We start from the raw sequence: 27,336 nt of genomic DNA on the forward strand, positions 1-27,336 counted from the left end.
TATTACCATAGGGAAATTAAGTTTAAAATTAATCTTGCAACAGTCCTCTCTGTGTTTTCCCTTCTCGTGTGCTTGAGAATTCTAGCATGTGTGTATCCTTTCTTCTTGCATTTTCTAACTTCTGTTCAGTTTGTTCTATCACCAGGTAAACATGCTGACGACTGTTTTTTTACTTACAGGCAGCGTGGATAACTCTCCCTTAGATACCTATTCTTGGTCATCACTGAATTTATTCTTTCCATTCACAAACCTCAAAACAAATGCCACCTATGCCCCCTACTCATCCTTCAATCACAGTAATCCAGCTTCAGCCCTTATTTTCCCCTCGAAATTGCCTTCCTCACCATCAATTTGTCATTGCCTCATCACTAAGTCTAGTTACTTTCATAGTTCTTTTGTTATTTCACATCTCCAAAACATTTATTATTATTGACTATTATCTCCTTCTTGAAATTCACCATAGACTCCTAATTTTCCCTCCAATCCTGTTCTCGATCTCTTTTACTGGCCTTTTCCTTCCTTGGGCTATTCTTAAACTACCACTTGTCCCAAGTCATCTTTTATTCCCAGTGTAAACATATTTCCATGGCTACCTTGATGCTTAGGACCATCAGGTCTCATTTGCTAATCTAGATCACAATTCTATGATGGACAGTTCCCATAGCATCTCTCATGTCACCTTCAATGCAATATATTGCATGAATTTATCACGATGTCCCACAAAGTAGTTCTTCTCAGAGAAAGACAGAAATTATCCTCAACTTAAGTAATGTAATCAAAAGTCTAAATACGATTTTTCTTTTTTTGGTACCAGGGATCGAACTCAGGTCCTTGTGCTTGCGCAGCAGGCGGCGAAACCACTGAGCTAAATCCCTGGTCCTATCTTTCTTTTTAACTGCTACCAGCCCTCCCTACCCACCTTCAATCCCAACACACACACACACACACACACACACACACACACACACACGCAGAGAGAGAGAGAGAGAGAGAGAGAGAGAGTGAGAGAGAGCGAATTCAATCATATTGTCCCTACTTCCAAAGACAGATTGTTTCTATTATCTCTTCTATCATTCCTGAATAACTGCAATTAGAGGTAATGTGGCCTAATAGTTAAGAGCATGAGATTTTCAGGCAGCGATTGAATCCCAAGTCTGCCACTTACTTATCATGCTGCTTTTATCAATTGACTTAATGTCTCTAAGCTTTCAACTCTTCATTGTTACAACTAGAATAATATAAAGCTCAACCTTGTCGGGCTATGATAGAAATTTAATGAGATATGGCATAAGGTCTTTTCACAATGCTGGCAAGTGGCAAAGCCTCAGTATACCATGTTAGTAAGGTGACCAACCTTACTCCTTGGTATATTCTCCACCATGCAACCTAAGCCAACAAAGTCAGTTCTCATGTTAAGTATTTGATGTTAACCATTTTATGGCTCCTTTTGCACATGAACTGTGAATGAGTTTCCTTCCTCCCTGTATTTTCCATAAGATGGTTCACCAGATCCTTCACAACCTGACCTTTCTCACCCTCTCAGTCCTATCTCTCAATTTTTATTTTTGTTCCCTGTTATAGTCACAGGTAATTTCCCACACTTCCCCCCAACCCTCATCCTCCAGAATCTCCAAACTTCACAAATATAACCTCCCACATTTCTTGCCCACTACTCTTTGTCAGGACCTAGCACTCAGGGCCACTGAATAATCATTAGAATATTAGAATGCTCAGAGCATAGCACTATTGTAACTGCTAAACTTTTGTGTCCCCTCTGGATTTTAAGCTCTATACAGGAAGTAAGCACATGCTTTGTGTTTACCTTTGTTAAATCCAAAAAATAGCAGATTTCTTGGTCCGTACTTCACACTTAGTAACAATTTTAAGAGACTACACTAGTAGATGTACAAATAAGGTAGGCTGCTAAATGACCTTATACATAGGAAGGGACACTCTGTTCGCTGAGTAATGTGGGTAGGAGTGTTTGTTTATAAATCTGTCTCCTGTGTGTTTTGTTGACATGAATCAATATCCAGTGCTCAGACATCAGGACAGATGACCAGACACTAAAAACCAGTAATCCATGAAGCTGCATGGCAAAGGTGAAATAAGTAAGATGATTTTTAATTCATACCTCAGGGTCAAATGCTATCAGTTGAGGTTTAAAGCAGACTCTCACGATACTCATAGGCCTACAGTATCTGAACAATAGTCATGAAGAAGTGATACAGACCCCATAAATAAATGCATACTGTACAGTGCTGAAGGGTAAGTCCAAAGAGAAATACAGGCCTTGCTCAATCCCGGAAATTATTCTTAGATCTTCTGGCTGGTCCTTTAAATCTACAAATATAAAATCTGCATAGGAAACTCCTTATGTTAAAAACTGGCTTATTAAAATAAGAAGGAACAAGTAAAGCAAATCTATGGGCCCTCTTGGATCCTATAAATAATCAATTCATGGCCTTAGTTTTAAACCATAGAGAAAGAAGACAGCAGCTGTCACGGCAGGTAATTGCTAACCTGTCATGTCCATCAATGTCCTAATCCTGTATTAGCAGCTTCTCCTGCTCAATTACTATTCCAAAACTTCAATATTATCCTCAAACACACTCTGAACGTTTAGCACCATTACACTCTTAGCAGAAGATCTTAATTCCAAATCTATAAATCACAGTAATTACCAAGCAACCTTTTTGTCTTCCTGTTCCCAGTCTACAAAGCTAGCTATGATTGGAATTATCCAACTTTAAAGGAGAAGTGACCTTTTTCTTCTTTAAGGAAAATCCCAACACTTTATCCTCCAATACTGAGCCCCCCACCAATTATCATCCTCTCTCCCAAGAATCTTTACCATCTTTCTACACAACTTATTTGACAGTCTCATTTGGCCAGAAAGTGGATTTTCCCTTGGTCTTTCAATTCCCTCTGCCTCCTGCCCACCTCTCATTTCCTTTAAAATTTATTTTATAAATATATAAGTACATAATATAGATGCACAGCCCAGGAAGCAATGATTACTTCTATTAGGCTATACTGACTTTTCTGACTTTCAAAAAATATATTACATAAAGCCATTAGTTTTATTTCATGACTATTTCCTAGCCCCTACTATACTATATGCCAATCCTTGGTCAAGAGAGGCTCATTCTAAATCACACTGAGGTCAAAGCCCCCAGGCACAGCTAACCCACTCTGCCGTAGGTCACAGATCTCAAGCTCAGATATCATAAGGGAAACACCCATACTGTTTTGTTGGCAGGAAACACTTTATCTGTGAACACAACCAATGCATTTGCCTGTACAAGGAGTCTTTGTTTTTTGTAGCAAGAACCTTGTGCATGCTAAACCTGCTCCCTACCACTGAGCTACAACCCCAACTCCTGTACACAGAATCTTACTGATTTAGCTTTCCTATTGATTTTTCAGTTCTGTGGCTACAAACTGAAGAGTAATGAAGGGATTGTGTTTCTGAAACTTTCAACACAAAGGCCAACATACGATACCGGCGGATGTAGTAGAGAATGTGAGCAATGGTTCTAGATAAGAATTTTTTTGCCAGTTGTTGCTCATGATCATTTCAAATCATGAATCAAGACCCTAGAGTTGGTTATGAAAATCAACTTACTGGATGTTACAAGTATTTAATAATTACAGTGGACCCTTGACTTAAAAACTAAATCATTCGAGAGGGCTGGTTGTAACTCAAGTTGGTCAACTGAAGGCTCAGGCTCCTCTACACAGCCTTCAAAGTCTCTTTCCTGTATAATTTTAGGCCACACTTTCTTCCAGGCAGATCTCAGTGTCTTCTGAGAGACAATGGTCCAGGATTTCTCAATTAATGCCACACGGGAAAGGATGTTGTAATGTTCCTTCCAGAACTCTTTAAGGGTTAAATCTGTATTTGAGACCATCTGGAAGCACAAGCAGCTGGCATTTGGGACATAACTCAAGACATTGGTCATTAGTTAAAACTAAAATTCCTGTCATAACCCAAGTTGTTCGTATGTGAGCCCAGTCATAACTCGAGGGTCCACTGTATATAGAGGAGAATGAAAATATCTGAGTATATTGCACCTATAAAAAGTAGTTGCTATGCCACAAAATACTACTTTCACCTATCTCTGTACATGGGCATGTGTGCACATGTGCAGTAGGTCACTGTAGAAGATACATTTCTTCATGTGGATTGTGATAGGAAAAATTCTTTTGGAAAGTCACTTATCTTCATCTACCAAGCTTCATGAATAAGTAATCTGTACTCTCTGTCTACACCTCTTTACTTCTGAGTCTCAATCTGTTTCTGCTTCAGGAAACTGCCAAAATTATTCATGATAATTTCACCAGTGGCCTTCTATTTGTTAAATTTGTTGTACCTCCTTGAGATACATTCCCAGCTGAACTCTCAGCAGTCTTGAATGTTATCTAGACCTCCTAAAGTTTGCATCACCTTTGCTTCTGTGACTTCACTTCCTAATGATTTTCTTTCTCTCTGTTTTTTTCTCTCTAGGTTTTGTTCCCCGGTTCTTCCCCTAGATCTGACTTTGAAATCCTGACATTTCTGCAGAAAACAGCACGGGCTTAGAGATGCCACCTACATGAACACTGACCATTACCTCTGCATGTGTCACCTCAACTATGACCACCGGGGCCCATCCACAACCATCTTTGCCCTGGATCATTGGCGTAGCCTCATGACTAGTCTCTCATTGTCTGGTCTCAAAGATGGCTGGCGTGACCCTGATGAGGAAACTCTGATCTGCTCATCCCTTTTATCAGAACCATTCCTTTGACCTATATTCTCTTTCAGGTCTTTCTTTAAGCAGAATCTTAGTGAAAACTTCCAGTCCTCCTATTTAAATATGCAACTTCACCCCTGCCACAAGACACCTGTCCCCTCCTCAGCTTTACTTTTCCCCATATATCTTTTCTAGAAAACTACACAATTATTTATCCTGTTTACCATCTGTCTCCTCTTACTGGGACATAAAATCCAGCAGGGTGGGGATTTCTGTATGTTTTGTAGATTGCTATATTTCCAGCATCTAGAATTAATGGCCCATAGAAGGAGGCTGATATCATTTATTAAAAGAATGAATGACTATCATTAATCTTGTATTCTTCTTCCACAATGGTAGGCCTGAGAGTTCTCTGTGTACTACTCTCTGCAGCTCTCTGTCCATGTAACATGGTTTTAAAAATGGCTTTTTAACATTGTTTTGGTCTGCATATATACACTGAAAGTTGACCAATAATATGGTAGTATTAAGAGGGACTTTTAGAGAGTGATTAAGTCACGAGCATTACACTTTATGAATAAGAACAATGACTTCATAAAGAGGTGCCAAGGGGCTGTCTGTCACTTTTGCCCCTTCCCTGTGTGCCAAAGCAGCAAGAAGACACCATCAATCCCCATCCTGGACTTTGTAGTCTCCAGATCTGTAGGAAATAAATTTTTATTACTTACAAATTACTCAGTCTAAGGTAATCTGCTATAGCAACAGGGATGGACATTAGGCAAAAACAGGCTAAAATCGACTGAGATTAATAGGCAGGTCTTCAGAGGTGAAGACCTCTGCATTCTGCCTCAGCTGCATTCCTGCTGGTTGACGCCACTAGATGCACATTCCTGAGTGTTGGCCCCAATGAATCTACAGCAGAAATATTCCAGGTATGCTCCCATCAGGTCCTTCTCGTTACTTACTCCATCACACATTGATCACTTCTACTGGTGATTCTGAAGGATGGTAAAGATAGTTTGGTTTCCTTCTTTTATTTTCCTGGCAAAAGCCCATAACTGTGTAATGAAAAAGAAAAATAAATACTAATAAAAATAAAATAAATACTAATAAACTGTTTTCTCACGTATCCTAACCGAGCACAACTTCAGTTATGTTTTTTTCTTATTCACTATTTATACTAGTACTTTGAGATGTTATCTGTCCCCACACAAATACCAATAAACACTTTATGATTCTTTTCCCAAACAATAAACAAATACTTCTCACTCACTGCACCCAGGGAGAAAAAAGAAAACAAAATAATCTTTTGTACATACCACTACTTGATCCCCATTTGATTTTCATAAAATCACAATTCTGTTTTTAGATATCACTTTTATCCTCATCTGTAAGATGAGGAAAATGGGGCAAAAAGAGAATAACAAGCATGTACGACAGCGCTGAAGTATAAGGTAGAACAGTTAAGATTTGACTGAAGCTAATTGTTGGAGCCTATGCAAGAGAAGGAAATGAGGATTATAAGATATCTTGAGAAATGTCGAAATTTGTTAGACTTGGTGCCTGATTGAGAGGGGGCTAAGAGCAAAAGAGGAATAAAGGATGGCTTCCAGGTTTCTAACTTGAGTGAGGGGTAGACCTCCTCCAAATGGATCTTAAAGTAGATTTTTAAAGGATCTATATAGGAGGGAGAGGTTTAGAGTATAAGTTTATGAGGTCATTTTTGGATATAAGTGTGTGATGCCTCTGGGGACACAATTTTGTAGCTTGAAATGCAGCCTGGGCTAGATATACAAGTATGAAAGTGGAAAGCATTTAGATGGAACCCCAAATCATAGAGGACAATGAATTCACCCAGTAAGAAGCCCGTTACACTTGGCAAATAGAAAATAACTGGTTATCTGACAATGAGGAGTTCAATGGAATGAAAGAGTAAACAAAAGGCTATGGTAGACCCATGAGTGAATGGCTGGTGAGAAAATAGAAACAGTAAGAGAAATCTACTCTTCTGAGGAATAATCATTCAAAAAGGGAAAATGAACATTTCTGGATATCATACCACATTGCTAAATTTTACTTCAACTAATTATCTCCCACTAGGCACCTTCTATTAGCAACCTTTCTGGAAACATGGCTCTGAAAATCTCCTTGCCCAACACGGCTGCCATGAAAGTTACCCACGTCTCTCCTTAGGAAGTGCTCCCTGTGTTGGCCTCTCGCACTCTGTTACGGTCTTAAGATTCTGCTTACACAGCTAAGTTAACCTATCTGAATGGAAGCTAAATAAGTGTCACCTTTCCCTGGTAACTTCTGTGTTGCAAAAAAAGCCTTCTTGAGACACCATGTTTTATTCCAAAGCATCATCTCCAAAATGTGCTTCACTAAAACCTAGTACCCTGGCTATAATGAGTATTACATAAAAATACATACTAAAATATAAAAAGATTTCATGGTCCACTAATTTTAAGAAATGCTGGGTTAAACAAAGTTAAACAGGTTTCTTTCCAGCTGAATCTCTCAGATACTAATTTTAATGTTCATCATAAAACAACAAGAGGGAGACATAAAATTCAGCATTTTTCCAAAATTATCTGATTAGAGGAACTTTTTAAGGGGTCATCTCATCATATGGGTCAGAAATTTAGGAAACTATCTTGCCATGGGGACATGAGTGGACAGTATTGGCCTAACTGGTTAGAGATGAGCAATAACATTGTTTTCAGTGCCCAATAATCATCTCTTCGGCACAGTCTCCTCTGTTGATCTGTCTTCAGCACTCTCCTCCCACAGGGCCATAAACCCAGGTACAAACACTTTTAATGAGAATGAACCCTTGCTTGAAAGTTTATATCTCCTTTCCCTTTTGATCAACTAAATTCTACGGTTCCCATAATAGTAAAAAGAGGGGATTGGAGCTTGTGGTGCTTTTTATTTCACAGCTTTATGGTAACTGACTACAAATGAGATGAAGCTGATGAATAAACTTGTTGATCGCTGATATTATTTCCCTAGTTCTGGTTTTTTGGAAGTTTGCAAGCTCAGTTGTTACAAGAAAAATCAATAAACAAGCTTTCAAGGAAACTTACACCCAGGGAAAATAAAGACCCTTTGCCTAGACTTGCTTCTTTTTCTTTCTGAAGGGAGTAATATCCACTCCATAGCCTCAGTTTCCTTTCAAGTCAATAGGAGCCCCGTGTGCTCAGGAGGACTCTCTGCTGGGAGAACAAGGACCCCCAAGTATTTACAAAGGGACATGTTTCTCACTAGAGTACCTTCTATGAGTTCAATTGTTATGAAAGGCAGGCAAGATTTTTATACAATAAAATTACCTAGAAAATAAACCACTGTCTACATGTCCAGGGGCTAGGAAAGAAGAAAGGCTACAAAAAGCAGCCTTTTTATGTGATGTAAATGAAACATAACCTTATTAACTGGAGCAGAGATTCTCATCTCAGTCCTCTCCAGAGCTGATACCTAGGAAAGAAACCAGATCTTTAGAGCTCTCTGCTCAAGGTCAAAAGCTTTAAAATCATTGTACCTCATTAGAATTTAGCCTGGGACCACATGTGTGAATTGCAAATCAGAGGAGAGCCTAGTAGAAGAGTGAGATGATGAAAAGGCTTTGTAATTTTTCACTGTTCAATATGTTAGCCAGTAGCCGCAGATAAATAATGAGCACTTAAAATATGGCTTATACAGCTAAAGAACTGAATTATATTTACTTTTAATTTATTTCAAACTTAAATAATTACAAGTGCCTAGAGGATACCATATTAAACAGCCTAACAGTGGAGAGTAAAATTTGTCCAATCAGATGTCCAGGCTTTTAATAGGGGACATGGAGCAACATTTGTATCCTCAATTCCTTCTCCATTCAAGAATAGCCTCATCACAAAGCCAATGGAAACATCAGTAATCAATACACACTGTCCACATCTACTGGGTCAGTTGAAGCATATCTAACTTATAGTGCAATGGGAAATGGCAATTACTGGGTGGAAGAGAGTCAGGCAAGTATTTTAGTAAGACAAGAGAGCTCTGGGAAGGAGCCCAGGGTAAAAGCACTATCCTGGTATTGCCGATGTCTATGACTGCCTAAGAAATTATCTCAAGATTTACAAGCTTAATATGGTAACCACATTTGTTTTGGTCATAAATTTGCATTTGGGGCAGGAACCACGTGTGTAGGGAAAGCTCATCTCCACTCCTCTCCTCATCACCTAGGTTGCCTCAAGGAAGGGAACTACAACCATCTGAAGATGTGGTTATCACATGGCTGGCAGATGATAATATCTATTGGCTGAAAGGGGGTTTTCAGCCAAGGCACATTATAAACAGCTGATCTATAAATCCTGGACTTTCTCGCAACACAATAACCAGCTTCAAAGGACAAGTGCTTCAAAAGTGTCAAGCAGGCTCCCTAACCACATTATGAGCAAGCTTGGAAAGTCACATAGCATCACTTCTACAGTATCAGACATAAGACCACTCAGATCCAAGAAAAGAGAAAATCATCTTCACCATTGGATGACTTGATGGGGACTGTCACAGAGGTTCTGAGAGCATGTGAGACTGGAAACAATGCCATGCTCATTTTTGCAAAATAATACAGAAGTGACAGAATCCTTAGTCAAACCAGCTTAATATCAAAAGAGAAATATATTAAGAAATTAGTAAGCTTAAGGTTTCAAGTATGGCTGGACCCAGTGGTTCAAATAATAAAATCATTTATCATACTTGCTCATTCATTTTTTGTCTTAACTCTTCAATCTTCTTCCTTTCTCCTACCCCTCACTATTCTTCACCTTCCACTTCTTCTTTCATTTGTAACTGGCTTATTATCCTTTTCAAATGACAGAAAAACAGATTATTGTAAGTCAATAGCTAAACAATTTTTGTCCTAAAGGAAGAGTCTTTATTTTTGTATAGCACATCTCATGTTAGGGCTGTGAATAATTCTGTGTAAGACACAGGTCCAACCCTTATCAAATCACTGAATTCTAGGAAATAAAGTTCCATACTAGGGCAGTTAGAGGTCCCAAGCCTACCCAGCAGCATGTTATTTAATATCACTTTCTTTCACATTTCTTATATAGAGAGTAAAATTCTGGCATATTGTTTGTATAAGTAGCCCCCATTTTTCATCTACCTGTATCCAAACAATCATAAGGCATGATTTGGTTGCTCTTCTCATCATATGGGTGAGGTCTGACCATCCCTTGATTCCAAGCTAGCCATGAGGTTTGGTTAATGGAATGTGGTACTTTGCCAGTTCTGAGGTTAGGCCTCAAGAGCCTATTAATATTTATGCCTTTCTTTTCATAGACGCTTGGTACCGTTATAGCTACAAGCTCAGTGAAAACTGTTCAGAGAAGAAAGATTATTTAGGGCAAAGCTGAATGGGCTCAGCTGCCCTAGCTCAAGTCACAAACATGAAAGAGTTCAGCCAACATCAAAACAAACCCCGAGCTGGCTCTGGCTGACAAGAAAGATGAGCAAGCCTCACGAAGAACAGTACAAACCACCTAGACAATCTTCAGACATGTGCTAATGAGTTCTGTGGTTGTTCCTTTCATGTCGCTACTATGACAAAACAAATGTGAATCAGAGATCACAGCAGTCCCTAGTGGGTGCTATTATGAGACTGCAATGGGATGTATGTTTATATTTCCCCAATATCCACAAGTTGAAATCCTAACTCCCAGGATAACGGTATTAGGGAGTGAGCACTTTGGTGCTTGATGGAGTCATAAGGGTTTTGCCTTCATAATCAAGATTATTAACCCCCTACAAAGGCCTAAAAGAGCTCATATTCCCCATGCACCATGTGAAAGCACAGGTAGAAACACAATCCATGAACTAGAAAGTAGGCCCTTAACACACCAAATATGTTGGTGCCTGACCATGGATTTCTTAGCATCCAACTGTGATAAATAAATTTATGTTGCTTATTAGGTATTCAGATTAAGACAAATATATGAATGAACTGATATACATAAAGTGTTTAGAGCAGTGCCTGGCATCAGATAAGTACAACTGCCCTTTGGCATCCACAGGGAATCGGTGCTGGTTCCCTCATGGATACCAAAATCTGCAAATGTTCAAGTCTTTAAATAAAATGATATAGTACTTCCATATAGCCTAAGTATGTGCTCCTAAAGACTTTAAATCATCCCTAAATTACTTATAATAATCAACTCAATGTAAATGCTATATAAATAGCTGAGGAAATAATGATAACAAAAACATCTGCACATGTCCAGTAGAAATGTGATTCCTTTTTTTAATATTTTTGATCTCCAATTAGTTGATGCCATGAATGTGGAACCTTTGAACACAGGCTGTAGTCAATAAATATTTGCTATCATTATTATTATTATTATCCAGGCTTTGCCAAAATAGATGATCTCCAGAGTCTTTTATAAATTTTATATAGATTTCTAATATTTGATCTATACCTAGCTATCATGCCAACAATTAGATCAAATATCAGGTTCCCACTTTGCAAAATGGACAACAAAAATTTTATTACATGATTAGCTGCTATTGATAACAAATATTTATATCAGGTCAAAAATTAGGTCAAGAGTAATTTTAACTGCCCTAGTCCTTTTATGCACTTATTTTCTGTGTGATATTACAGTGAGTTTGAAAAGGATAGTTGCATCTGCCCCTCAAAAATGTTATTAAATGCCTTACTTTAAAAAAAAAACTAGAGAAAAGCATGACCTTGAGCTTCACCCTTTGTGTGAGTGGGGAGGTGGGGAAGGGAGGGTTTTTTTATAGCTTCTCTTCCCTGTCCAAGTTCTCTTTCACATAAATCATTCATTCCCTCCTTCAGTTCCAGTCCAATTCTATAATAGTTTTCAAACATCTCAAGCTGCAACTTTTCTTTCAAACCCCAATTTTAAATTTCCATTTCTCCTTGACTTCAGTGCTTGAATATTCTACCATCTCTTTTTTCAATAGATCCAAATGCAAATTTACTATTTTCCTTCACTCTTGTTCTTCACTCCCCAAACAAATGTATGAAGTAAAATAAAAACATGGTGAATGTTTACATTAAAAATATTTATTATAGTAAAATCATATTGTCATTAATTCACCCCCAAATACTCTTCCTCACTTCAAATACACGTATCTTATTGTTCTTGACACTTTCTGGAGCAGTTCTGGAAGTCCTCTCTCACATTTTCAGTTGTGCTCTTGTGACTGCCTTAATGTAGTAAATTGCTTCAAAGCATTTACCATTCATGATCATTTTAACTCTGGGGAAGAGTCACAAGTTGCCTTATGCCAGACCCAATGAATAAGGTACACGAAGACATATTGTAATACTTTTGTGAATCTGCCTTTCCTTTCTGTTGAATGGCATGGGGCAACTGAATTCACCATATTTTTGACCAGATGCATCTTATAAACACAAGAGGAAAAACTTCCCAAACTACTTTAGAAAATGAAGAGAATGACAGGGTAAGTGTATTCAAAGTAAAGGAGGGTATTTTTAGGGGGTTAATGGTAATGTGTTATTTATTGTAATGATTTTTAAAATTTAACCATTCACACATATTCTGATCAACCCTTATATGTCATAATAATGTAAGTGTGAATTAATGTAAGTAAAGCACCTAATTTCTTACACATAACAGGAACAGTATAAGTGGAAATATACTAAGTAAGCCCGATTATCGTTTTTGTTTTCTAGTTTCCCTTCACTGTAACTAGATATTGCCCTGATTAATGTTACTGTCCCATTTTATTAATGCAGAAATTAATATACCCAAGTGGTTAAAATTCATATATCACTAAATATAAAATTATTGGTGAGGTAGGGTTTCCAATAAACTCCAATGATGTTAGTGATTATAGGAAGGACAAAAAATTTTGAGACTAAACTTTATGGAAATGAATTTTGACACTGACCCAATTGATAATGACCATTTTATATGTATCAGTAAGTAGTTTAAGTTAATATTAATAGTTTCATTTAACTAGCTTATTTAAGTATTTTTCTTTTCTTCTTTTATAGAAGAATCACCATGAAACAATGAATTAAGTAGCTTGATTTCAATCAGGTATCAATAAGCTAATAAATTGCCAATATGTAATTTGACTTCAGCACATCTGACTACGAAGAATTGACCTTTCTACATTCTTCTATCTCTGCAATGAAGAACAAGATTGGAGAGAGAAAAGTCAACTTTTAGGTAGAGACCATGGCAAATGCAAAGTCATTAAGATAGAAACAAGTCACACAGAAGTGGGATTATCCAGGTTGCATGGGCTTCAAGGCAACATGGGGTGAGATGATGGTTGGGAATGAGTTTGGAAAGGTACCTGCATTCTCGTGTTTATTACAGCTCTATTCACAGGAGTCAAAATATGGAATCAACCCAGATGACCGTCAGTGGATGAGTGGATGGATAAAGAGAATGTGGTATATTTATGCAGAGAAATACTATGTCATTAAAAAAGAAACCCTTTCATTTGCAGCAACACAGATGAAACTGTAGGTTGTTATGTCAAGTGAAATAAGCCAGACACAGAAAGGTAAATACCTAATGTTCTCACATAATTCTGGAAACTCAAGTCAACCTTGCAGAAGAACAGATTGTAACAGTGGTCACTAGAGATAGAGCAAAAATGGAAAGAAGTTCCATAATGGGCACTGAAACATGGAGTAGAAGAATCACTTCAGGTTCCTCTTTAGCATAATAGAGTTACTACTGGTTAAAACAATCTATGATCTATTTCAGAATGACCAGAAAAGGACAATACAAAATCCTTGATGAATAAAAATGATGACTAGTTGAAGAGATTGAAACCCCTATTGCTCTAATTTGACTACTACACTTATACACATGTACTGAATTACCATAATGTACCACACAAGGAATTATAAATAATATGTCTCATCAAAAAATAATAAAAGTAGAGTGCACTGATGCATATGAAAATGGGAGTTAGCCTCTTAATGTAGAACTAGACAGTCTGTTTAAAATTTGCACCCTCTTTATCCACAATACCGTATGAACAGCTATCACTTAACTCTATAGAAATGACGAAGTAATACTGTGAAGATGTCCCAATCTGATCCCTGACCTGGTCTGGCAGGTTAAATACGAGAATCATAGGCCAGGCTATTATAGATCCAGCAAACTGCATGTTTTCAGTGAGTTCAAGGTCAAGAATGCCTTAACTGAACATCTGGCTAAGGATGTGCCTTCCCTTTATTAGTAGCACTTGCTCCTTGTGTCAACTGCACGTGAAGTAATTACATGGGTCAAGTAACTGCAGCACAATTTCAGTGTTCTCCTCATCATTTATAAGCATGATTAAAGATAATAACCACGGTTTTAGGGAAGGACATTTGATAACTCATTTTTACTACAACTTCTAAAGTGGTATGTAAAATATAAGAAATATAGCATTATCTTCTGAAGTAAAACCAATAATTCTCAGATATAACAACTTCTGTATGAAAGCAATTATCCCTTCAGCTCTATACTAGTTCAGTTAACCCTAGCTCACTTTCACCATCTAAAACAATCACCTGTTTAAATCTTTAAATTGATAAGCATATAAAACTTGTATTAATGTATTTGTTGGTGGAATCTGCTTCAGAAGAAGTACTGGAGATTGATTGAAGGTACATCCCCAGCCCTTTATACTTTATTTTGTTTTGAGACAGGGTCTCTGTAAATTGCCAAGGCTGGTCTTGAACTTGTAATCCTCCTGCCTTGCCCTCTCAGAGAGCTGAGGTTACAGTCATGTGCCACCATGCCTGGGTACTAAGATATTTTTAATGCAATTTTTAAAAGAAAAAGCAAGAAATGGGCAAGAGTGAGAGTGGGAAAAAATTTATTTTTCTCTTTATTATTAACAAATGTGCTTAATACTTGGTTAACTCACAGGCAATGTCCCACAGCTGATTTTTTTTTTTTTTTTTTTTGTACCAGGGATCAATGCTGCTTTTTAGGGTGGAAGCCTGGCAGCGGGGACTCTGGTCATAGTCACAGGAGCGGGGCCAGAGATGGGCTCCTTCTGCGGAGTCTGCAGGGCAGAGCACGCCATCCTGGCCGAGCTCCAGGTGACCTCCTGGACATCAGCTCCGCAGATCTTTGGGCTCACCTGGGGACAGTCTGCTCTGGCTGCTGTCTATCTCTGCTCAGAGGGCAGAGGGACAGGACAGCACAGCCCCAGCCTGCTTACTTGGAGATGGATGAACATTCTCTCCATCTCTATTAAATTTTACTTTTAAAATATGAAACCACAGAGCATCCTGGACAGCAGAGCCTGGAGGTTCCTGGGGGTGTATGGTCCAACCCTTGCCCATGGACTGAGGTCTTTACAAATCAGTACAACTTATTTTCAGTACTGGGGATTAAATTCAGGACCTTCTCACTGAGCCACATCAGCAGCCCATTTAATGCGTGATTGTGATTGTCAGAGTCTTCTCATTAAGTCGCCGTCTCCCAGCCTGGGCCTCCCAGAGTGCTGGGTAGCAGAGCTGCACCACCTCACCTGGCTTCACTGAGCGGCTCTGAAAAATAAATGGATCTTAATGGCTGGGTGTCCACCATTAACGCTTGGGTCAGCTCAGCATCTCTGGCTAGGGCTATGGGCTCCACCAGAGGGGGTGCTGCTTCCTGAGAGGCCAGTGAGTCACTGCTTCGTGCCAGGTGAGTGACGTCATTCTGGGCTGGTGACCACAGGCTGAGACCTGACCTCCCTCCCACACTGCCCTGGTGTGCGTAATCCCCGAGTGCTTTCCTCCTCTCTGCACGCTGAGCTGGGCAGAGAGCAGGGTGAGTCTGTCCCTGGGTGACCTCACTCCTGGGGCCCCAAATCCTGCACCAGGCTGCAAGCTGCACACAGCCCCACACCGGAGCTGCGCCTGCAAAGCTGTGGGAACCATCTTTCCCGTGTCCACGCACAGCTGCGTCTCCTGATTGCACCAGACTGTCCTGGAATCCCTCCCTGACCGAAGACATGCACCCCATCCTGGCCAGATGCTGCTGGGCCCTCACACTGTGCCCCACTGCCCACTGCACTGGCCACAAAGAAAGGATCATCCAGACAGAGCCAGGCCTTGAGCTGGCAACGTCAGAGGACAGGGACTGTGTGCTCCATAGAAGTGACTTTGAGAGCAATCCACGGTTTACAGATTTCCCCACAAAGCCCCAGGTGGGGCCTGATTTGCATTCCACGCTTTAAATGTACTGACCTCACCATGAATGTAACCACTATGCACTGATGAAATAACACAGCGAATTATAAGCAGTAAGAGGAAATGAGGCCCTGATGGCAAAACCAAAACAGAGGGAAGTGAAGTGAAACTCTTCAGAGCCACGCGGCCCTCCAGCTGCCAGCCAGGGTGCGGCAGGTGAGGCAAGCCCAGGGAACCAAGTGGCAACCTCAGAAGCCAAGCGCATCTGCTGGGATCTCTGTGGCCAAGCTTGGGACAACAGCGATGCGAAATGTCGGAGCCCTTTGCTCTGTGCACAGCCGGGTGCAAACACATGGGGAGCTTGCTGGGCACTGGCTGCCCAACAATCCCAGAAGCAGCTCACTCAGCCTTGGGGGAGACAGCAAACCCACACTTCCAATACCTGGCACAGAAAGTGAGCACTGACTCAGGCGAGTCTTCTGAGGCTCCACTCTGCACACACTGCCTTGGTCTGCTGCTCAGGGCCCTGATGCCTCTGTCCCAGCTTCCTTCTGGGTGCTGGGACCGGCTCAGCTCCTTGGCCCTAGGAGCCTGGGATGGCAGCCAGGGAGCTTCCTTCCGGGTGCTGGAACTGGCTGAGCTTCACTGCCCTAGGAGCATGGGATGGAGGCGGGGAGCTTCCTTCTGGGTGCTGGGACTGGCTGAGCTTCTCTGCCCTAGGAGTCTTCTTGGCCCTAGGAGCCTGGGATGGCAGCCAGGGAGCTTCCTTCTGGGTGCTGGGACTGGCTGAGCTTCACTGCCCTAGGAGCATGGGATGGAGGCGGGGAGCTTCCTTCCGGGTGCCGGGACTGGCTGAGCTTCTCTGCCCTAGGAGTCTTCTTGGCCCTAGGAGCCTGGGATAGCAGCCAGGGAGCTTCCTTCCAGGTGCTGGGACTGGCTGAGCTTCTCTGCACTAGGAGCCTGGGATGGCAGCAGGGGAGCTTCCTTCCAGGTTCTGGGACCGGCTGAGCTTCACTGCCCTAGGAGCCTGGGATGGAGGTGGGGAGTTTCCTTCTGGTGGCTGGGACCAGCTGAGCTTCACTGCCCTAGGGGGCTGGGATGGAGGCTGGGGAGATTCCCTCCCAGTGCTGGGACCCGCTCACCTTCTTGGCCCTAGGAGCCTGGGATGGCAGCCAGGGAGCTTCCTTCCAGGTGCTGGGACAGGCTGAACTTCACTGCCCTATCTGCCTGGGATGGAGGCTGGGGAGCTTCCCTCCGGGCGCTCAGACCGGCTGAGCTTCGCTGCCCTAGGAGCCTGGGATGGAGGCATTGGAGCTTCCTTCTGGGTTCTGGGACTGGCTCACTTTTGTGGCCCTAGAAGCCTGGGATGGCAGTGGGGGAGCTTCCTTCTAGGTGCTCGCTACAATTTTCTTATTCATTTCTGGGAGAAAAAATTTGCAATGCCTTTACCTACTTTTCAAAGAACCAGTTATATATATTTTACTGAGTGGCAAAAATCCTTTTTTCACATGCCCACATTACTTTGTCAATGGATGAGCAAACATCCAAAATACTCTATGGCATCCATCAAAATGTTCTGAGTATCTTGTAACAACAAAACACAGACCCAAGATAGTTTAGTGATTACTAAGTAAATAGGGCACAGATGTGAATAATGAAAAATTAATACCACACAATCTTCTGATGGTGAATATCACCAAATACATATCTATAAAAACAAAATAAAATGAAGCCAAAATCCAAATCCTTATACAATGATGGCATCAATGAATCATAAAGTATTGAAACAGAATTTTAGAGATTTGGCAGCAGGTCCAATTTCTGCCAAATCACTCAGCTTTCATCAATAATTCTTCATAAAGCCTCACTGGTACAGGAAAGCCAGCGAGGAAAAATAATGTGCTACATATGGACAAAAACCAGTTTAAAAATAATTTCAGAATATTTTATATACTAATTTTAATACTTCAAAAATAGGTCTTAAACTTTCACATTGAATATGTATTATTCTCTGATAGGATGTTCTAATAACACACCTTTTTGTTACAAATTAAGGTCATAGAAACCCTAGGAGGTTGCTGCTGACATCTAGTGGCATAATTTTTAAAAAGCTGAATGCATGCATTTGAGAGAGAGAGGGGAGAGAGAGCAAGGGGTGGGGGGGAGACATATATACATATACTATGTAATATTAACCAGATAGACAGACATCAATGGCACACTCTCCAGGTCCAGGAGACAACTCACATTATAAATTATTATATTCAGCCTAGACTACATTATCTTCAATTACTTGATTCCCACTGATGCTGGTACCACAAAACTGAAGAAACAAAAACTAACACATCCACTGAAGCCTTTAAAATACCAATTTCTGGGCCGGGGATTTAGCTTAGTGGTTCTGTCCCCTGCCTCGCAAGCGCAAGGTCCCAAGTTCAATCCCTGGTACAAAAAAACCCAATTTTCTCAAAGCCATTAGTTCTTTATTGAGAATTGCCAATTTCTGGAGATCCCCAAATACTAAAGGTTCCATCCAAACCCACAACAGATCTAATTTCATCTCAGTCTACCAAATAACAATAACCCTACCCCAACTTCCACACCTAGCATTTGGGCACTTTAGGATGTGCCTACAGAGACCCTTTGTAGAGCTGGGTATGGGTTAATTTAGACCATGTCTCCACAAACAAGCATGTACATTCTAAATGACCACAAAATTCCTACACACAGATTCAGATTCAACAATAATCAAAGACTTAAAGATAGCTACCAGGGACTGCTTTGATGGTTTCTAACCATACAATGAATGATACACAGAAGTGCAAGAAAGAAAATGAAATTTGTGTAAAGAAATTAGAACCACAGAGATAACTTCTAACAGTATGCTAGTAGATTTTGTAGCATATGTGTGTATGCATGTGGTGTGTGTGGGGGTGGGTGGGTGTGTGTGTAATAGCACAAGGGGAAGACACTCTAGTTCTGGGATACATCTTCACTCTAGCATTTGTGAACATAGTAGGTAAACATTTAATTGATGGATGAATAAATGAATGAGCTGTCAATTCCAGTATGACTTACTTTTCCTCTTGATTCTGATGAAAGCTCTGGAATAGGTAGTGTTCTCATAGGCTACTTATTTGCTCTTAAGCAAAAGTGACTCTGTTGAGTAGCTCAGGTTAGACTTTTCTCCAATGATATTTGCAAAATGGCACAAAGCCAAGCAGTGATAGAATTAGGCCACCTCTCCTTGGTGAAAAGAGCATGTTTCTACAGTGGCTTTATAAATTAGTGGGTTTGAATTTAGATTTTATTCTCCATGAAAATAAGTGACAAAAATAAAGTAGGTTCCCAAGGTACTCCTAATTAATACAAAGTATAGCTAGATTATACCTCTTATACTACAAAGCGATCTCTTTTAGGCTTTTAAATTTTCCTTCAGTGGAACAATCCTGGATATTCAAGAGGTACATTCATTCAAAATGTGTCTGCTTTACTTACAAATGAAAGCGAAAGTGATCGGCAGAAAGATATGGGTCCTTTCATATACAATGATATATACCCACATATATACACATGTACACATAGGAAGACACAAAAATAATAACAGCATGATAGATATTACATCTGACTGACTTTACTGAGCGAAAGCAGGCTAAGAGAGAGAACGAAAGAGAGCTGCAACATTATTAGGGTCCAGAAGGCTAATTCTTAAAGAGAAGTTGTCAAGTTATAAGGTTACAGATTAAGGTTATAGGCTGTGGAAAAGAAGAAAGAAAAATATGCTTCTATTCAGCCTATCAGACTAGATTTCAACCTAAAGTACATTAAAATATTTAAATATTTAATTGTCACATTTTGACTTTTTAGAGAAAAGCTAACTGCATTTGAGAATAAAATGTAATGTTCTTACACAATAAAGACAAATTCTAGACATAAAATTTTCTTATTTGAAACTCTATTTTAAGAAAATACAAACAAAACTGGAATAACATTACATCTCTCTCATATATGTGAAATGTATTACATATAACATAGATATATAAATCTTACTAGTTATATCAAAAGACAACTTGCATTTTGACCTGACTAATTAAAATTGCCTGTATCTTTGGGTTATAAAATTAAGAATATTGTGACTATACCAATAACTTCTAGTAATAAGATACTATATGAAAATTTATTTAAATATCACCTTTAAAAGTGTCAAATACAGACTTTTCAAGTATCTACACACAGAAAATTTCCTGTTAATTCAACTCATTGTACTCTGGGATCCTTTGCCAGAGTTAATCTTACACAAAATGAAAGTCCTCATTGTTATTCATTTACAACTAGGGTAAGCAGCACAGTTGTATTCATCCAAAAAATACCACCTTTATGAGTATGGCTTAAACCTCCAGTATTTAAACATTGAAAATTAAATGTATATGTCTCGTCTGAGATAACAGAGGCAAAGTATCAATACATTAGCATTTTTTGCCTTATTAATAGGAATTCTATGAGATGAAAAACACTCCTGTTAAAGTGAATCTAAAGAATAAACCTCTAGAGACCTTGATATAAACCCATCTTTCTATACCAGTTCTCCCACCTCAGTTCACTCCTACACAATCTGACACAAAGGCAGACGGGTCCTGGATCACAATTTCCTTGCGAGTTTAATCATACCAAAGCACTTTTGGCACTATACAGAATGCCTCACGTATTCTCATGATGAAAAGAAGCAAATTTGGTTATTCTGAGTTCACAGACGTTAAAAATTCTACAATATGAATGAGAATTTCCCTCCATATCCCCAGCCTTCCTCTACTACATTCAATTCAAAATAAGTCTATCTATATATTAAATATAGAAAATATATTCCTAATTAACTGAATGTATTACAAATACCTCTGGGAAAAAATAATTTCACATGAATACATTCTGGAGAGTCTGCCCTTCCCTCATTCTTTGTTTTCATTCTAAAGCATGGAGATCCGTGACCCTCCTTGCTGGCTCCTTCTCTTCCAGTGTGAAACACACTTGCACACTTTCTGAACAGTGCCATCTCCACTGGTTCCCCTGCAACACACACTTTCTACCACTCATCTCCCTACACTTGTCACATAGTTCAGCCTCAGCTTCTTCCGCATACTGTCTAGGTATTAGATCTTGTTATCATGTCCTGCTTTGGGAAGCACAGGAAGCCTCAACTCACTTCATTAACTATTTTAAATTATGTTGGTTTGAATTAACATTTTTGGAGTAGACGAAACTTGGATAGAGCATCCTAATTCAAAAATCTTTAGGAGAGAAAAGCTGTTTTCTCAAAGGGTTTACATATCTTTTGAAGAATTAACTGAATGCCAAAAATAAGTACAAAGGCTTCAGTTTATAATTGAACAATTTATTTTTGCTAAACTGCAAATAAAAGTTCAAAAGCCAAATTTGTGCCAATACCCATTAAATTTAAAGTTCTACCTTTCTTTTAGTATTCATATGTTTTGGAGGACTTCAACAAGTAGTCAGAAATAAAACTCAGTTCCAGTTAATATGTAAGGACATAATACATTTCAGTTACTACATATGTTTATACACATACAGCGATATTATAGATATATACATAGACAGTACTCAATAGATGCATGCAGCTCCCTTCACAATTCTGTCTGAAACATATCTGTAAAAATCTCTTTTGGAAGAGTAGTTTTATTCACAAAATATACACATATTGTGCTTCTACACTCACACTTTGTTTACATGAATATGTCATTAGAATATTTGCATGAGTTTTTATATTCTTAGGATGACATATGTAAATAAATCACATAGCAATTTGAAAATTTAGCAACTAAATATCCAATCTGTTAAGCATAATCAGCCATGCTATTCAACAACTGTATAATTCAATCTTTCCAGAGAAAATATGTATTTTATATGAGAGTGTCTTCATAAAATTTGATGTGATTTTTTAGAAATGTATAACAATTCTTTTGCATCATCAAACAATAATATATAAAGCCAGCTGACTAATGTTTAAAGAAAGGAAAAATTCATCCCTCATCACTGGACCCCGACGAGGGTCTCATTCTCTTTTTCTAAACACTTGTAAATATGTTACACCAATAGAAATTATTTCCAAATAAAGAGAATGCAATCTTCTCATCAAGATACTATTACTATATTAACATTAAGGAGAAAGTGCTATCATAAAAGCAATCATTATCCACAATGTTTCTATAAGCTGTCATATATTTAAAATTTTACTGTTCACTTTATAAATATAGTGATCACCATAAATCCTTCCTTCTGCTTTTCAGATGATTTATTTTTTTTCTTTTTTTGGTACCGGGGATCGAACTCGGGTCTTTATGCTTGCGAGGCAGGCAGCAGAACCACTGAGCTAAATCCCCAGCCCCTGATTTACACTTTTGATGAGTCACTCAATATTGAAAACCACTAATCAAGGAAAGTCAATAGTTTCTTGTATTAAACAGACAAAAAAAATCAATTCAAAATAAGCTTTACTACCTTGGTCAGACTTTTCATAAAAGACAGCAGATCTCTTGCCACGTAATACCATTTCTTTGGGTTCTGTGGGCAAAGAGAAAAGAGATGAACAAAACAATCTTTCTTTTTAGTCTTCAAGTGCTTCTTTTAAAAGATTCATTTATAATAAAGGTCAGGGAAGAAAATCATTTAACAAAATATTCAGCTCCATTCAGCAACTGCCTCAGGAACCATTTGCTTTAAATGCCAAGTAACATCCCCAAAGGTCCGCTCAGCCCTGCAGCTGGAACTGTGGTGACTGGGGTAAGACTCAGCCTGACTTGTCAGCTTCTCTTTCTTCTCTTACATGGGTGTAAGACTTGCACTTTGGGAAGGAAAGCATCAGCTTCCATCATTTCAAAAGATAAGATGGTAAGCATGTTGAAACAGAATATTGACTTGGAATACAACAAACTGAAATTAAATTTGCAATTATCTAAACTTACTTTCCTCCCTCTCCTAGTGAGTATGGGCTTTAAAATATTCATGACACTTTGGGTCTTTCCACATAAGTGATAAGATGAGATATTATAGGCTGACTCTGTAAATAATTGCTGATTACCCTCCTTATGAGATGCAATTTCAAAGCTTTTCTATACTGCAGTGAGGAGAAAAGTACTTTGTAGAAGTCAGAAGTTATGAAAATATATCTCATTCCCTCCCTTAGCATATAACAATCTTGAGGAGTATCCCATAAAAGATTTTATTGCATCATTATCAGAATGCTCAGATTGGGGGATAAGAAATTCAATCTGAGCAATAGCTTTCCAGAAAGGGCCATCACACAGATAGGTAAGGATTTTAAATTCACGCCTTAACAAAGTTATTTGTCTGAAACAACGTTAACAGTTAAAAGTAACATTGATTAATTGACTGTAGCAGTCATTATAAGAATAGTCATATGAATGCAATCGCTACAACATCTCACCAGATGTTTGATCTTGGGAAACTAAATTAAACTCTTGTAAGTCTTTATTTTTCATCTATAATATGGGAATGATAATTCTTCCTACTTCATATAGCCTATAGGAAAGAAAGCTAAGTGAGACAAAAACAGGCAATGGATATAGCATAACACCAACCTAAGCATTAAATGCCAGCCAATATTAATGCCAACATCATTATTATTACTATTTTTAGCATTATTCTCTTTTTAATAGATCTCTCTGCCCCATTGATAATCAATGTTCTAATGAGCAACATGGAAAAATGATTAAATTATATCATACTGGACATTAACCAATTTGATCATTTATTAACCAGACTCTGACAACAAAGGAAATAAAAGGTCATATTAAGTCTTTGTCAGGAGAATGGAAGGGATTGAAAGTATTTCAGGAAGGCCACTGTAAGTTGTCAACTGCTCTACTATCCTGTTTCCTCTCGATTTTAATGAGGATTTTTCCTTGAAGAAGCTTCCAAGACGCTTTGATACACTTCAAGATTCACTTAATGCAACTGGCCCTTGTCTACTCTCATGCACACTCAATCCCACTCAGAAAACTCCTAGTGAGCTCCTTCTGTAATCCAGGCCCTGTGATGCACTTAAGAAAAACTACAATAAACAACAAGCTTCAAGAAAAACAGTTTAGTGAAGGAAACACACCTGGTGACAATTATTTTAAGTAATCGATGGAAATACTATCATTAAAAAACATATAATGTGTTGAAGCAGCAGAAATTATGGAAAGAATATTCTGCAGTAAATTAAAGAGAGAAAGGGCCCATTTAGAAAATAATCTTTTTAAAAATTCAGAATAGCTGAACTAGTACACATGGCTGACCATCAGTCCTGTGGGTGTGGGCAAATTTCACAAAATGGAAGGACTTTGAAAGACTAAGTCTGGACATTGATTGTCCCTTAAAGGCCCATGTTTAAAGGGTCGGTCCCAGGTTAGGGCTATGTGGAGGTGGCGCCTTTAAGGGGTGGGGCTTATTAAGAGGTCATTAGGTCACTGGGGACAGGGCCTTCAAAGAAATCATGGCACCCTCCCCTATGGTCTTCTCTGGCTTGTAAGGTGAGCGGTTTGCCCTCCATGTGCTCCTGCCATGATGTCCTGCCCCTCTCAGTTTCCATCATGGACCACTAGAACCATGAGCCAAATATAAACATTTCCTCTTATTAATTTTCTTGTAAGAGTTTACTATAGTGACAGGAAGTGCCTAGTACAGGGTAGTAAGTGGTGGTCTGTCTTTCAGAGAGTTAGAAAAATGCACACAAAGAACTGGAAGTATTAACAAAATGGAGAGCAGATTAACATGTGGTGAGGCTCACTCACAGTACCTGTATGTCCTCTCACAAAATGCCCAGAGGGTGTCAAAACAGAGAAACATCGTCGACAACACTGGGATGAAAGTGGACAAAATAGAAGGGCATCTCCAGGAGCTGAAACCCTGACAGGTTAATACTATAGACTCGGAACCTCATACTGTGTATTTTGAAAAAGTGCAACACACATGATAAGAAATGAAAGTAACATTAGTTGGTTATGGTGACACACACTTAATCCCAGCACTCTGGGAGGCTGAGGCAGGAGGATCACAAGTTTGCAAATTTGAGCCAACTATAGGAAATTTAGTGTTTTAGTAAGCATCTGTCTCAAAATTTTAAAAAAATAAAGTATTAAAAGGGCTAGGGATGTAGCTCAGTGCAAAGGCCCTGAGTTCGATCCCCTATACCATAGATAGGTAGATAGACAGACAGACAAACAGAAATGTAACTAGGAAGAGACCCTAACTACAGTCATACACACAATAATCCCTAACTCCATTTATAAGCATCAAGTAGGCCAAAGTCTGCATAACATCTGTTGCTCATTAAATTACATGATATGTCGAAGTTTTCCTACCTTGGTACTTCTGAATGTGACCTTCTTTGGAGATGAAATCATTATTGATGTTATTAAGATATAAACTAATACGAGGATTCACTACAGTGGGCCCTTAATCCAGTGTGACAGATATTCTTACAAGAGGTGATGAGAACAGAGATAAACACACAGAGAGGAGTGCCATGTGGAGATTACAAAGACACTCACAGAAAGAATGCCACGTGACCACAGAGGCAGCAACTACAAAGAAGCATCTTCAAGATAATGCGTGCCAAGCTAAGCTAATGGCAACAGGCTAAACGAAAGACTTTACAGATTCTCCCTGACAGCACAATCCCATTACCATCTTGATTTCAGAGTTCTAGACCCTAGAAATATGACAAAGTGAATTTCTCTTCTTCTAAGCCACTCCTTTTAAGGAGTGTTACGGCAGCCACAGGAAACTAATAAAAAATCATTTCAGCCAACAAGAATCAGACATCTACCAGACTCTGACCCCTCGGAGCTTTAAGAAAGTAACTTACACACTAGTTACATTAGCCCACCAAACACATTCTCAACTAGAAAGTATCCAGCTACATAAGAAAAACACATGGAAATTAGAAATCATGAAGATGTGTCTTACTCCCTCGCTCAGTCAGGCTCCCCTGTAGAGCTAGAATCTGCTGTAAGTGGAAGACAAGAGCCAATAGTGAAGAGGTATTTAATGGCTTCATTTTTCCCCACTTCCTACTTTTCTCAAATAGTTAATCTCATGTCCTGAGGTCTCTGAAATATGAAGCTGGAGTAAAAAGGGGAAGGTGATGAAAGAGGAAGTAAGTTGTGAAAGGAAAGGTAAATTTTCTGGTCACTAAGCCAAGAGGCTCACTCTCTGCAACTGGGATGTGTTCAAGGCTAATTCTGACCTTGTGGATCCTTTTCCAGATTCTTCAATGACTTTACCTCCTCCACTCACTAGAAACTTTCCATCTGGGCTATCGTTTATGTGGGTTATACTGTCTCAGTTTATCACTGCATCCATAGCTCCAAGTGTCACCATCGGGGTCTATCTACTGAGACCAGTTCACCTGCTGGGAAGGTAAACTTCCTAAGGAAAGGAACTAAGCAACCTACGTCAACCCTTGACATGCGTGGCACACATCTCTTCCAGGGGAAACTCTCTAACACTCCCCAAAAGAGTAAGATCATTGCAATTTAGCACCTCTGCATTGATGTATCTTAAGCTGCTGACAAGCTCATCACTTGTCACTTATGGTCATCAGAAACCAGTCCACGGCCTCCACTATCTCCCCAAAACATGAGGAGGTACATATTAATGTCCACTGAGTCTCCTTGAAGCACCTCTTTCTTGTACCAAGGGGAAAGCCTACACCCTCCCTCCATGTGGATATTTCTAGCACAATCAGCTAATTCCAAATAAACCTCTCTGTAATCCTCAAGTCTCCCAACATTTAGGGATTAGGAACATAAAGTTACCAAATCTCTCTTCTTTGTATTAGGAAATTTCTACAAGGTGGTCTAGCTCATAAATTATGTTAGTATCTGATATCTATTGCTTTAAGGGGTCAAAATTTAACAATTTTACAATCTGTAATATTAATTTTTCACAATCTGTATTTTAATAGATCTATAGGAGAAGCAACTAAAAACTACGCCTACTGGATATGTATGGTTTAATACAAAATTATGGTGAACATTTAAATTTTTAATGATTTATTAAAGTAAAAGATACATTGCTATTAACTCCTCTCAAAATATTTCCCTTCATTTTAACACACTTATCCCATCATTCTTATCACTTTCTGAAGCAGTTCTGGAAGTCCTTTTTCATAAGTGTCTTTAGTTGTGCTGTTGTGGTTGCCTCCATCCCTGATTCTGTTCAAAACATTTACCTTTCATGGTCATTTTGACTTTGAGAAAGAGTCAAAAGTCACACAGTACCAGATCTGGTGAATAAGGTAGGTAAGGGATACACTGTAATTGTGTTTATTTGACAGAAATTGACATAAATATTTGATCAGTGGCAGTGATCATAAAATATGGTAAAGGGTTATCCATCATGAATATA

At 39.0% G+C, this 27,336-nt stretch overlaps 1 protein-coding gene across 17 annotated transcripts in view; it reads right to left on the reverse strand.

Annotated features, from left to right (window-relative positions):
• Positions 1-27,336, reverse strand: part of Inpp4b (inositol polyphosphate-4-phosphatase type II B) — a 1,082,298-nt gene that overhangs the window by 609,748 nt on the left and 445,214 nt on the right. For 14 of the 17 annotated variants that reach the window (XM_087193385.1, XM_021247702.2, XM_087193371.1 and 11 more), the window contains one exon: positions 22,420-22,482. The exons of the other annotated variants lie outside the window; for them this stretch is intronic. The gene's annotated coding sequence lies outside the window, so the exon portion shown is untranslated. The remainder of the gene's footprint in view (positions 1-22,419; positions 22,483-27,336) is intronic. 17 annotated transcript variants of the gene reach the window in all.

Source organism: Heterocephalus glaber, unplaced genomic scaffold, assembly GCF_053883595.1.
Source record: "Heterocephalus glaber isolate CG9 unplaced genomic scaffold, H.glaber_assembly_v1.0 deba00001587, whole genome shotgun sequence".
In the NCBI taxonomy this organism is placed as follows: domain Eukaryota; kingdom Metazoa; phylum Chordata; class Mammalia; order Rodentia; family Bathyergidae; genus Heterocephalus; species Heterocephalus glaber.